The sequence below is a fragment of the Lolium rigidum genome, chromosome 1 (genome assembly GCF_022539505.1).
Source record: "Lolium rigidum isolate FL_2022 chromosome 1, APGP_CSIRO_Lrig_0.1, whole genome shotgun sequence".
NCBI lineage: Eukaryota > Viridiplantae > Streptophyta > Magnoliopsida > Poales > Poaceae > Lolium > Lolium rigidum.
Window position 1 is genome coordinate 153,980,918 of NC_061508.1, and position 15,256 is coordinate 153,996,173.

Consider the following 15,256-nt stretch of genomic DNA (forward strand, 5'->3'; position numbering starts at 1 on the left):
TCAGTTTTAATTTCAAATTCATTAATTACTGCAACTTTGCAAATTCATATAAAATTTAATATAGCTCAGAAAAAAATAAATGATACATCAAAATTCATAGAAAAGTAAACTCTATTCAATAAAAATATAATATGAAATTTTTATTTTTAATAAAAATTTAATTGTTTAATAATGGGTATTTAAGCCTTTAATTTTATTCATAATTGAATTAAAAATTCAATAATTAGGAAAAGATTATAAAATGAATAAAAACCAGTAAAGTAAATAAAGAAAACATTAAAACTAATTTTCTTTATTTGGAACTTATTAAATCTATATTAATAGGAATTAAACCCTGATTATAATAACCCTAAATATTAAAATCTTTAAAAATAGAAAAAAATGCCAAATCTAATATTAAATCTATTTCAAAGTTATTAATAACTTCAACCTTAAATTGAAGTTATTAATTCAAGAATTTTAGGGTAAGTAGAAAACCCTAGTTCCATAAGAAAGAAAACTAGAACCTCATCATTTCATGTGAAATCTAAAACCCTAACTCAACTAGAAACCCTAGTTCCACTATTACATGTGAACCCTAATTCGCTTCTAACCTAAACCCTAGGTTAGAACTTATGATCATAATACTTTCTTTAACTCATAGGACCATAATTAGCAAATTAAATACTTGTCATGCCACATAAAATGTAGAACCCTATCACTAGCAATTCAGGATTCCTTGTATGCATACCATTAAACCAAGATGATCAAATAGGATCAACCAAGTCTAAACCCTAGTTCCTATCCCAAAGAACACCATCCTTATTTATCCATAATTAGCATCACACCATTGTGATGAACCGTAATAGCAACTACACCTACTATTTGGTATTACATTCCATACTCCACTAAACCCTACTAGTGTTGGATACATATCAACCATCCTATTTAGGAGTCAATTATTCATTACTTAGTGAATCCAATAACAAAACCTAGACCACCTCAACCTTAATTAATATACTTCTTATTATTTAAGAAGTATGTTCTTCAAAAGTTATTCTTTTGAAGTAAAGAAAGAATCATCACCAACCCTGCTTATAATGACCTATAAACCCTATCCAGTTATCACTAGCAAGATAAACCAACCTTGACAACAACCATGTATAATAAATTGCTTAGGATGCCTAGGCTTATCTTAACCTTACAAGCCCTAGGTGTTGATGAATCCAACTTTGTTGGGATCTATCTAATACTTACTTCAGAAACCAGTTAGAACCATAGAAAACCATAGAACCCCACAAACTTAATTATCATACTTGTTCTTCATTAAAGAACATGTTATTCAAAAGTTATTCTTTTGAATTATATAATAAGTAATCATCAACCATGTATTATAGAACTTAAAATCGACAACTGCTCTTTACTTATTATACAGTTACTATTCCTGGTTGAGTATAATTATTACTATGCATTTTACCACCCGCTTATGATTCTAAAACAACACAACCCTGAATAAGAACCTTGTTTGTGAATCACTCTAAAAGTGCAACACACCCTAAACCAATTATTACAACTCACTGATCCTAAATCATCGGGATTAGGTCACGCTTAGAGAGATTGCATCTCATTCTTATGCATTATTGCATCCTTGCCAATCTTTTAAACATCGTCCTTATCGGACAATGATGCTATTTCAGAATTTGGAGTTATTGCGTATCGAAGACCTTGCCTGCATAATCTTGCGATCAAGAAAGGCAAGTTCATCACTTGCTCATGTCATTTGAGTATTTCTATCAAATTACTTGCAAAGTATTATGGTTATCACTATTGCATAAAAATCAAAACCACTACTTTCATAACTATGAATATGACTATGTGGTGGGCAATGGAACCATGGATTGTGTTGATATGGTGGAGGTTCCATTGCACGGGCTTATATCCATCTAGGATTAAACAACAAATGTCGCCAGTGATTCTTGTGCCGTAATACCCGTGTTAACCATAAGATCCGGAGTGGGACGGAGTAGTCAAAAGTGTTTCCACCTCTCGTTCATCAACGGATGCGCTTTACCGTAGACACTTGTATCTGTCAGGGCAAGCGGTTGGCTGGGGAAGCCTTAAGTCCCCACGGCATAGTCCGTAGACACTTGTCGCTCGAAGTGCAAGCGGTTGGCTGGGGAAGCCTTAAGTCCCCACGGTATTGCGGTCTATGATGGGTTGCAGCTATCGGCGAAGGAGTTTGGTTAACGAGTCCCAAACTGTTGTCGTGGTCGGGGTCCACCCGTGAGTGGGAATAATGGGACCGGCGAGGACCCAGGATCGGGGCATGCAACAAAGGGTGGGTGTTCGAGGTAGCGGAGGAACATGATTGGCTAGACCTTATACCGGGCCTCACACCATACGAAGTGTGGACAAGCCTGCAGCTTGGTTGGCACCAAGGTTAAGATCTCTTATGGGTAAAGCAACACACCTCCGCAGAGTGTAAAGAACCGTGACCTGTCACTCCCTGTTCCGGGATATGGAACCGCGAACGCTGCCGGAAAGGAGCTCCATGAAGTTCTAGTAAACCGGTGAAGGCCGACGGACATAGTTCTTCTGAATAAAAGCAATCTCTTGAAGAAATGATTATGAAAACCTGCATTGGTATTAGACTTTCTGGTCTAATGCCGTAGCTAGTGCATTAAACACCTCTTTCCTATAATGAACTTGTTGAGTACGCTCGTACTCATCCCACTCTTAAATCCCCGCTTAGATATGGAGGCATCGAAGAAGGATCTACGGTGCAACTCGAAGACCGAGAAGTCAACAACTACTTCAAGAGACAGGACCTCGTCGGAGGAGTCGAATACCACATCCATCAAGGAGAAAACCTAGTTTAGCCATAGAAGGGAACTAGCTTCCTAAACCTAGCTCCTACTTAGCTAGAATCTATTCATAGCCTCTATAGATAGATAAATACTCTACAAATAGAGTTCGTGATAGGATTAGACTACGAGTCGTTCTTCTGGAGTTAATTTGCAGATTTACCTCATTGTAAAGTAGGAGGTCAGTGCTTGATCTTATGTAACGAGTCCGTATGTAATTCTATAGACATGCCTTGGACCCGCATATGTTTCTGTTGTACCACTCTGAGCGATATAATACTAGTGGAACGATGTTTCATTGGTGTTCTATCAGACTTGCATACTACACCATGCAGTGGTATGCCGGGTCACCACAGTATTGTGGAAGTATTCATGGATGATTTTTCCGTCTATGGGAATTCTTTTGATAGTTTCTTGCGAAACCTTGATAAAGTTTTGCAGAGATGTGAAGAGACTAACCTTGTTCTTAATTGGGAGAAATGCCACTTTATGGTTAATGAAGGAATTGTATTGGGACATAAAATTTCTGAGAGAGGTATTGAAGTTGATAGAACTAAAGTTGAAGCCATTGAGAAGATGCCCTATCCTAGGGATGTTAAAGGTATTCATAGTGTTCTTGGTCATGCTGGGTTTTATAGGAGATTTATTAAAGATTTTTCTAAGATTTCAAAGCCTCTTACTAATCTTCTTCAAAAAGATGTACCTTTTGTTTTTGATGATGATTGTAAGGAAGCTTTTGAAACTCTAAAGAAAGCCTTAACAACTGCTCCTATAGTTGAACCTCCTGATTGGAACTTACCATTTGAAATTATGTGTGATGCTAGTGATTTTGCTGTAGGCGCTGTTCTTGGACAGCGAGTAGATAAAAAAACTGAATGTTATTCATTATGCTAGTAAAACTCTAGATGCAGCTCAAAGAAATTATGCTACTACTGAAAAAGAATTATTAGCTGTAGTCTTTGCTTGTGACAAGTTTAGATCCTATATTGTTGATTCAAAAGTCACGATTCATACTGATCATGCTGCAATTAGATACCTTATGACAAAGAAAGATGCTAAGCCAAGGCTTATTAGATGGGTACTTCTTTTGCAAGAATTTGATTTACATATTGTAGATAGGAAAGGTGCTGATAATCCTGTTGCTGATAATTTGTCTAGATTGGAAAATATTGCTTATGATCCTGTTCCTGTTAATGATAGTTTTCCAAATGAACAATTGGCTGTAATAAAGGTGAGCTCGCGAGATAGCCCTTGGTATGCTGATTATGCTAACTTTATTGTATCCAAGTACTTGCCTCCAACATTTTCAGCTCAGCAGAGGAGGAAATTCTTTTATGACTTGAGGCATTATTTTTGGGATGACCCACACTTATATAAAGAAGGAGTGGATGGTATTCTGCGAAGATGTGTTCCCGAATATGAACAACAAGAGATATTGAGTAAATGTCATGGTAGTGCTTATGGAGGACATCACGCGGAGATAGAACCGCGCAAAAGGTTCTACAATCAGGTTTTTATTGGCCAACTCTCTTCAAAGATGCAAGGAAGTTTATTTTATCTTGTGATGAATGTCAAAGGATTGGTAATATCTCCAGACGCAATGAAATGCCTATGAGTTATACTCTTGTTATTGAACCGTTTGATTGTTGGGGATTTGACTTCATGGGACCTTTTCCGTCTTCAGAAGGTAACACTCATATACTTGTTGCTGTTGATTATGTTACTAAATGGGTGGAAGCCATACCTACAAAAAGTGCTGATGGTGAGACCTCTTTAAGAATGCTTTTAGATATTATTTTTCCTAGATTTGGAGTTCCTAGATATATTATGACTGATGGAGGTTCTCATTTTATTCATGGAGGTTTTAGAAAAACTCTTGCTAGGTATGGTATTAATCATAGAATTGCTTCCGCTTATCACCCTCAAACTAGTGGTCAAGTAGAATTATCAAATAGAGAGATTAAATCTATTTTGGGAAAGACCGTTAATAAATCTAGAAAAAATTGGGCTAGTAAATTGAAGGAAGCACTATGGGCTTATAGAACTGCTTATAAAAATCCCATGGGAATGTCACCTTATAAAATGGTTTATGGAAAAGCTTGTCATTTACCTTTAGAACTAGAGCACAAAGCTTATTGGGTTGTTAGAGAACTAAATAAAGATCCTAAACTAGTCGGTAATAAGAGGTTGCTGCAATTAAGTTCTCTAGATGAATGGAGAAGTGAAGCTTATGAAAATGCTAAACTCTTTAAAGAGAAAGTTAAGAAATGGCATGATAGAAGGATTATCAAAAGAGAGTTTAATATTGGGGATAAAGTCCTATTGTATCGGTCTCGTCTCGGATTCTTTGCGGGGAAATTACTCTCGAAATGGGAAGGACCATATGTTGTTGAGGAGGTGTATCGTTCAGGAGCAATTAAAATTAGCTCTCTCCAAGGCAATGCTACGCAAGTGGTGAATGGACAAAGACTCAAGCATTATATCTCGGGTGATTCTTATAATGTTGATGTTGATATTATTCAAGTGGAAACACCGGAGGCTTTCATCAAAGGACAAATTGACAGTCCGCCAGAACTCGACTTTGAATAGGTAACAGTACTGGTAATGAGAAGTTCGCAATTTACTTTCCGAACAATGTTTTTACTGTTTTTGGAAAATATGAAAAATTACGAGATCGAAACGGAGTGGGGGAGACGCACGAGGGCGTGCCCCCATAGGCCGGCGCGGGCCCCAGCCTGGCCGCGCCACCCTATGAGGACACCGCCTCGTCGCCCCTCTCCGACTCTGGTTCGACCTGGTACTTTCCGTTTGTTCTGAAATTTTTTGCTATATAATCCCCCGGACCCCTGGAGGTCCGTATATCGTTTTCTCGACGTGTTTTGTTTTGAGCTGTTTCTGCCAGGATTTGCTTCGGATCTAGAGGTATCATGTCTTCGTCAGGAACTCCGAAGGACAGCTCCCGCAAGGACTTTGGCAATTTGTACATGGACGAGCTGAGGATGCATCCCAAGGAGTTGCTGCTTGTCGAGGGAAAACTGCAGATCAAAGATGTTCAGGGTCCCAAAGGAGAAGGAAGCTTGGAAGACAGGATGGAGAAGCTATAACAAGAGGTCTTCAATTACAAGAAGATGGCCGAGCGTGAAGTGGATATCTTCCACAAGATTGTGTCTGAACTCATTGCTTGAACACGAGAAGGAAGCCGCAAAGCTATGGGGCGACATCCTCTCACTTCACGACACCACCAACAAACTCCAAGCTCAACTCTATGACGTTCATAATCGGAGCTGTGAGTATGAAAACAGGTTTAAACACATAAGCCATGCTGCTAGTTTCAGGATTCCCGAGACCAAGATGTCATTTTTTGATGGAGAGCCTCTATCTTGGAAGTCTGAAGACGGGAATTCATCACCACCACCGCCAAAGGAGTAATTCATCATCGGTATTGGCATCCCCTTGGTTTGTTCCAAGCTTGGGGGAGTGCCGCGGTATCACATCATCACTACCTTTTACTTTTTACTATCAAGTAGTGTCATATCATGAGTAGGGAGGTTATCGTATAAGATGGGTTGCAGTGTGGAAGTATCTCTCCTCTAGTTTGTCTATGTATCCCTTGGTGTGAGTTATTGTTATGAAATATTAATGAGAAGTCTTATCATTTACATATTGCACATCTTATTTTAGTTTGCAATTTCTACTATATGATTGATCTTGATTTTAGTATTGGTACCACTTTGGGAGCATTGAGTAAATTTATTTGGTTTTGGCAAACTTAGCATTGGTCAATAGCAACAACACCTTGAGGTTTAAGTAGAAAAGAGAAATACATATAGTTGTTTCATTTTCTTCCTTTCTTGTTAGCTCATAGCTTATTATTCTGAAGTTAAGATTGTTTGTGCTTACAAGATGCATGATTGTTTCTATCACATGTATATTTGTTTGCTTCCCTCAACTCTTATGCTTGCTATTTAACCTTGCTAGCCAAAGACCTGTACTGAGAGGGAATGCTTCTCGTGCATCCAAACCTTTAAACCAAAACCCATGCCATGTGTGTCCACTATAACTACCTATTATGTGGTATTTCCTGCCATTCCAAGTAAATACTTCATGTGCTACCTTTAAACAATTCAAAACTTATTACTCTTTATTTGTGTCAATGTTTTATAGCTCATGAGGAAGTATGTGGTGTTTTATCTTTCGGTCTTGTTAGGTAGCCTCCACTAATGGACTAGTGGCTTCATCCACTTATCCTATAATTTTGCAATAAGAGCTGGCAACGGGGTTCCCAGCCCCAATTAATCAACTTTCATTAATAATTCTCTTCACATGTTTTGCTCTGATTCATCAGTAAGCAACTTAATTTTGCAATAGACACTCCTCCATGGTATGAGATTGTTGGAAGGCACCCGAGGATTCGGTTAGCCATGGCTTGTGTAAGCAAAGGTTGGGGGGAGTGTCATCCTTAAATAAACTAAAATACATGTGTAAACAAAAGAGAAGAGGGATGATCTACCTTGCTGGTAGAGATAACGTCCTTCATGGGAGCCGCTCTTTGGAGGTCTGTTTGGCAAGGGGGTTAGAGTACCCATTACCAGTCGTTGACAACAACAAACACCCCTCAAAACTTTACTTTTATTCTCTTTATATGATTTCAAAACTAAAAAAGCTCTAGCACATGATTTAATCCCTGCTTCCCTCTGCGAAGGGCCTGTCTTTTACTTTATGTTGAGTCAGTAAACCTATTTCCCTCCATCTCAAGCAAGCATTTGAGTTGTTGTGATCAAACTATTATATTGTTTAGTACAAGTTTTACCTGAATGAATATAGCTTTGAAAGTCATCAATGATTAATATGATTGAGTATGCAAGTTTACCATAAGCTTTAATATGAGAGCGCTGCTCAATAGATAAGTATAATCTGTTAACTGTTCTACGACCAAGAACAAAGTTAGCCATCACCAACTATGATTTCTTATGCACCTTTATTTGTGATTACCTTATACTTGTTTCAAGTTGAGTTATATGAGGAAGTTGTTTACTAGAATGTCTTGTGTGAATGAATATGATGCTTCTTGTCCGTATTTTATTTATCGACTCTTCACTCCATAAACATGTGGTCCTGTTTACCGAGTTCAGTTTCGCTTGGGGACAAGCGAAGTCTAAGCTTGGGGGAGTTGATACGTCCAATTTGCATCACTATTTTATATCATAATTTGCTGTTATTCATTGATATATTTCATATTGGGACACAATACTTACGTTATTTCATCTATTTTGCATGTTTCATGATTATTTGGAGATCGAGCACGGGAGCCAGGATTCTGCTGGAAAAAGCACCGTCAGAACGCAATATTTCGGAAGATCAACTGTGGAAGGAAATTATACCAAAAATCCTATTTTTCCAGATGACGGAGAAAGCCAGAAGGAGGAGCCGAGAAGACCCAAGGTGGGGCCAGACCACAGGCCGGCGCGGCCCATGGCCTGGCCGCGCCACCTTGTGGTGTGGGGGGGGCCCACAGCCCCTTTCGCCTCCTTTTCTTCGCGTAATCCTTCGTCCCGAAAACCTAAGGTCCAGAGGGTACGTCGCGAAGAGCCACAGCCGCCTCTGCGGGGCGGACAACACCAGAGAGAAAAGAGCTCTCCGGCGGGCAGGAATCCGCCGGGGAAATTCCCTCCCGGAGGGGGTAATCGACGCCATCGTCACCGCCATCGAGCTGGACATCATCTCCATCACCATCACCATCACCATCATCTTCATCATCATCACCTCCGTCTCCACCGCTGCACCTCGTCACCGCTGTAACAATTTGGGTTTGATCTTGTTTGTTTGATAGGGGAAACTCTCCCGGTGTTGATTTCTACTTGTTATTGATGCTATTGAGTGAAACCGTTGGACCAAGGTTTATGTTCAGATTGTTATTCATTATCATATCACCTCTGATCATGTTCCATATGATGTCTCGTGAGTAGTTCGTTTAGTTCTTGAGGACATGGGTGAAGTCTAAATGTTAGTAGTGAATTATGGTTGAGTAATATTCAATGTTATGATATTTAAGTTGTGGTGTCATTCTTCTAGTGGTGTCGTGTGAACGTCGACTACACGATACTTCACCATTTATGGGCCTAGGGGAATACATCTTGTACTCGTTTGCCAATTGCGGGGTTGCCGGAGTGACGAAACCCGAGCCCCGTTGGTATATCGATGCGGGAGGGATCGCGAGGATCTCGAGTTTAAGGTCTGTGGTTAGATTTATCTTAATTACTTTCTTGTAGTTGCGGATGCTTGCAAGGGGTATAATCACAAGTATGTATTAGTCCTAGGAAGGGCGGTACATTAGCATAGGTTCACCCACACAACACTTATCAAAACAATGAAGATTAATTAGCCGTATGTAGCGAAAGCACTAGACTAAAATCCCGTGTGTCCTCGAGAACGTTTGGTCATTATAAGTAAACAAACCGGCTTGTCCTTTGTGCTAAAAAGGATTGGGCCACTCGCTGCAATTATTTCTCTCGCATTTTACTTACTTGTACTTTATTCATCTGTTACATCAAAACCCCCGAATACTTGTCTGTGAGCATTTACAGTGAATCCTTTATCGAAACTGCTTGTCAACACCTTCTGCTCCTCGTTGGGATCGACATTCTTACTTATCGAAGATACTACGATACACCCCCTATACTTGTGGGTCATCAGGACAATCTAAATTTATCATTCCGAAACACACAAGTTTAGTTTTTGTAAAACACATTAGTTTCAAAACATTTTCGGGAAGTACAACCACGAAGGCCAAGAAGTACAAGGACATGTCGCGAGAAGTTCAGATCCGCGTGGTTGTGCTGACCATTTTATGTGGTCGTGGACCTCAAACGAACACCGTACGAGAAAATTATAGCCGTTTTTCTGAAGAGTTTCGTGAAACCACACCGAGATATACAATCACATTGCCCGAGAAGTACAACCACATTTCGTGATAAGTTCAATGCTTTGTTTTTGCGGGGAAAAATCTAATGTGTAAATCCCATTGTTTTGATCACCAAACAACTCAACCATTGGCACCAAAAGCTTTATATCATAGAGTATGTGTCTAATTTCATTATCTACTACATTTACAACAATAAATGGATCTAATCATCAAAGTTGTTATCTCGCAAAGTATACCAGAAACATGATTTCAAAACTTCTACAATTAGTTTTAAACCGTTCGGATTTGTCAAAAATTGTAGATATAAAAAAGATACGCAATTTTGACACCTTTCCCATCGTATATCATTTCCATTGTTTAAAAATATCGCATGGAAATGGTGGCAAAATCATACATAAAATGAGCAGACATTAATTCGAGTTATTCTCTTAAACTGTTAGGAATTAGAGAAAACAAAGTGAATGAGAAAGTTGCACCTCCTCCATATCATTTGCATCATTTTGACAAGAGGATGAAAAAATTCATCCAACTTACTGTCCGCCCATTTTTTTATAATCCGAATTTCGGTATTTTTAAAATTATTCAAACCAATGCAGAATTTGGAAAAACATGAACCATAAAAACAAAATTTCATTATCTATCCAACATTATATCATTTGCATAATTTGATTAAGGGAATCGAAAATCGAACTAAAAGTTCGCTTTCGGCCCACATAGTCAGATTTTCGTATTTTCAAAATTAAATTTAAACCATGCATAATCTGGGAAATTTTGAGCATGAAAAAGACGCGGTTTTTTAATATCTTTCCAGCGGCATATCATTTGCACAGTTCTGACAAACGGTTGGGAAAATGAAAGGAGAACTAGTACATCGAAACAAATGAGAAGTTCAGGTAAGTTAAACCGAGATGTTCACCTCTGTCATTCTGTGAAGTACAACCCGCTGTTCAGGGAAGTTCAAGTTGGTGCTCAAAATATTAGTCTACCTAAGGGAAGTAGAAAGTGTCAAAAGAAAATTCTCCCAAATAAGTTCACATAGCGTCGTTGAGAAGTTCAAAGATTCAGATATGGGAAGTGCATACTCTTTAGTAGAGTGTACGGACAATCTAAAATTATCATTCCCGAAACACTCATGTTTAGTTTTTGTAAAACACACTAGTATTAACACATCTCCAGGAAGTACAACCACGAAGGCCGAGAAGTACAAGGACATGCCGCAGGAAGTACAGATGCGTATGGTTGTGCTGAGCATTTTGGGTGGTTGTGGACCTCGAACGAACACCGTACGAGAAAACTATAGCCGTTTTGCTGAACACTTTCGTGAAACCGCGCCAAGAAGTACAAACGCATTGCCCGAGAAGTGCAAGTTTATGTCGAGGGAAGTTCAATGCTCTATTTTTACAGTGCGGAAATCTATTGTGCAAATCTCATCGATTTGATCACCGAACACCTCAATCATTGTCACCTTTATATGGTAGCGTATGTGTCTAATTTCGTTAGCTACTGCATATCACAACAAATAAATGGATCTAATCCATCAAATTAGAGTCCTTATCTCGCAAAGTATACCAGAAAACATGGTTTCAAAACTTCTAAAATTAGTTTTAAACCATTTGGATTTGGCAAAAATGGTAGATATGAAAAATATTCTCCCTTTTGACACCTTTTCAATAGTACATCATTTCTTTTGTTTAAATATACCACATGGAATTCGAGGGATAATTATTCGGTTGCCGTCACATAAAACGGGCGGACAGTAATTTGAGTTATTATATTAAACTGCAAGGAATTAGAGAAAAAGTGTCAATGAGAAAGTTGCGCCTACTCCATAGCTTTCCAACGCCATATCATTTCCAACCTGCCGACAAGCGGTTAAAAAAATTCGTCCAACTTACTGTCCACCCATTTTTTAGTACATCCGGATTTCAGTATTTTCATAATTATTCAAAAAATGTGCAGAATTTGAAAAAATTCAAAACATGAAAATTTTGAAAATTTTCATTATCTATCCAACGATATATAATTTGCGTAAGGGGCTTGAAAATCGAAATAATGTTCATTTTCTGGCTATATAGATACAATTTTGTATTTTCAAAATTAAATTTAAACCGTGCAAAATCTGCGAAAAGTGTGAACATGAAAAAGTTGCGATTTTTCATTATCTACCCAACAATATATTATTTTCACAATTCCGACAAATGGTTGAGAAACTCGAAGTATAATCGGAAGCTTTGAAGAAACAGGAAGGTCGAGTAAGTTCTGACAGAAAGTTCTACCCTATTATCCGGTAAGTTCAAAGTTGTGTCCAGGTAAGCTCAATTGGGGCACCATGGTGCCCAGGCACCATACATCATGACCGTACGATTACATCGTGAGTGCTAGATTGCATCATAGGTGTATAAAGGAGAGGAAAACACTTTCCAAATATCAACAGGAGAGAGAATGCACTTTCCAATTATCAGAAACAGAGACAAATCACTTCCCAGTTTGCTGTGCAGGTTTCTTTTTATGATTCATGGTGCCTAGGTCTGCTATTCTCGAACCGGTTCGAGAATTGTGAACTTCCGGGTGTTTCCTAGTGAACTTCTTGACGGAACACCAGAATTGCATGTTCGTGCGGACACTATTTTTATGTTAATTCTCGAACCGCTTAACGGAATGAGACATATAATATACCGTTGGATTCATATGGAAATTTCGCAACTTTTTCGTGTTCATTGTTTTCCCAAATTATTTATTGTTTAGAACTAATTTTAAATATACAAAACAGCGTTTTCGCGGATTTCCCTTTATTCGTGCAGTTTTGGGGGTTTAATTTTCAAACGGTTTATCAGATTTGTGCTTATGATATGGCGTTGGAAAGCTGATGACTAGGCGCAAACTGTTCATGTAGGACATTTTTTCCAAATTATTTACGGTTTAGGAGCAGATTTGAAAATAAGTGATTCCGCTTTCCGATTTTCTCTGTTTTTCTTACTGTTTTTTGGAGCTTATTTTTGAACCACTTGTCGGAATGTTCCAAATGATATTGTTCTGAAAAGATATTGATTAGGTGCAACTTTTTCATGTTGAATTTTTTTCAAAATTCTAAACGGTTTAAGTTTAATTTCAGAAATACACAAGCGGACATAACGCCGACACAAGAACATTTTGAAATAGGCTCATCTAGATTGATTAGATGTGGCATTGCGGTGTGTTGGAGTATTAGTAGAGTTATATTAGTGCTAATTGTACATAGCTCCGGTCGATTTGCGCAATGAGAGGTCGTACGAAGGATTTTTGTGTGTATGATTTCCGCCCAGAAAAATAGAATACATGAGCTGCTCGATTATGGAAGTGAACTTCCCGATATCTCGTTTGTGAACTTCCGGTCGCGTTATAGAAATTACAAGCATGTTCAAAATGAACTTCCTACATATTCTATGTGAACTTCCATAAACTTCACTAGTCGTTTTAGGTGAACTTCACTAGTGTGTATAGTATGATTGAGATGAATTTTCGTAGCATTTAAATTAAAGTTCCATTTTTTCTAGAGAAGTGTCATACCAAAATAACATGGGGCAGACTGACGTCCCCAAAACATTGTTTGTGAACCTCCATCTTAAAACGTGGTGAACTAACATGATAAAACAGTCATTTGCACATTTACATGTGTATTGAACTCCCCGTATATAGGAAGAGACAATAGAGCTTCCTGACAAATAGAGTAGTATTGCTCGTAAATGCTGATAACGAAGGAAAACATGAACTCCTTTAAAAAAGGGCTACAATTTTTTTTTCTCAAGATACACCTGCACTTCTCGAATGCAAGAAACGAGCTTCTTGAAGTCAAAACATGAACTTGCAAAGTGTGTTGCACTCGACCAAACTTTGTCAAAACAAAACATTAACACATAGTATGTGTATTAAATTAAAGAATTAAACTCGCACATACACATGGCCTGCTGCACTTTGGAAGTCATATAGCGGGCAGTTCACAAATGATCAGGTCGAAATACACAAGCAACCACATTTTGTTGTTCAGAAGTTGGTGTAGTTCAATCTCATGTGCATAGTTTTCACACTACAGGGGATGGAGCTGCACATGCTTGCAGCAGTTAGCGATGTGAATTCCCTCGGTGGTGGACACTGAACTCCCTCTGTGGGCTATCAAACAAGCTAGCTAAGCATGGGTTTATCGAGCTGGATGGCTTCGACGATGCAGCAAGCTAGGAGCTTCAGTATGTGTACCGGGGCAAACTGCTACTCTATGGGAAGCAAGATGTTGTTGCCTGGGAAGTGAAGTGTTGTTGCCACAATGTTGGACTCAAGTAGAATCCTCCTGGATTTTTTTAACCCTGTGCTATCCAACTGCCACTAAGGCGTCATTGAGAAATAATCCACCAACAATCTCCAGCACGTGTGTTGTTGAGTTTTCCTGATTGGTCTAGAGCAAGCAATTATTTACAACTTCCTCACGGCCTGTGAATTTAAAAACAAAGAGTGATTAGTAAGACTTGTTTAGTATTCATGTGCAGCAAAATACCTAGCAAAATTTCAAGAAAACACTAACGGGAAAACAAGCTAGAATAGGCATCAAATTTACAATAAAAACAAGCAAGAATAAGCATGTGTTTTCTTAATGTGTTCCCCTGTTTCAGTTAATATTCCATTAATCTCGCATCTCTCTTGTTCTCAATAATTGCAGAGAACAATACATGGAAGTAGTTGATTACACATTAAAGCTTTGGATTTGAAGTGAACCTCACCGTTAGTGAACTGTTTTAAATAATCATGCAAAAACTGCTATTTTTAAGTATTTTCAATCGGAGTTAATACAAGTACCGGTGGTCAATAAACCTTCAACTTATACGCGGATAAACTGAACTTCATGGCAATATAAAGCCTTACTTCAATAGAGAGAGAAAGTGAACTTCAGCAATAAAATGAACCTGCCCAGAAAATGAACTCACACACATGAGTAAACGAACCTGAGACGGCAATGTTTGCAGGCTAACACGAAGCTATTATGTGCACCGTACAACTATTGTGTGTAGAAGAAACTCAATTCACTCCTAGTACTATATGTGCAGAAGAAAAACAAAGTAGCAACACAGTTCATATTAATCAGCACCAGGAGTAGCAAGCTGACCTGGGCATGAGAGACTCTCAACTGCCTTAGGTGAAGCAGTGGACTCTCGGGGCGGTGGTGGGTGGCCTTCCTGAGTTGACTGAGTGAAGTGCCAGGGAACAATCAAGTGCACTGCCATCAAAATTCTAATTATTCTTCATACTTGCACTATACTTAGGACTTCTACTATCATATACATCACCAATTAGGAGAGGTTAACTCCAAAGATAAGATGAATTGAACTTCTGATGATGAAAAATAAATGTTGCACATTGTTTGGTTTCTATAGCTGCACCTCGCAATGTTTTTTGTACAGAACTTCCTATATCAACGAAGTGAACGTCCTGACAAAAATATAAATTTCTCAAGCAGAAGTGAACC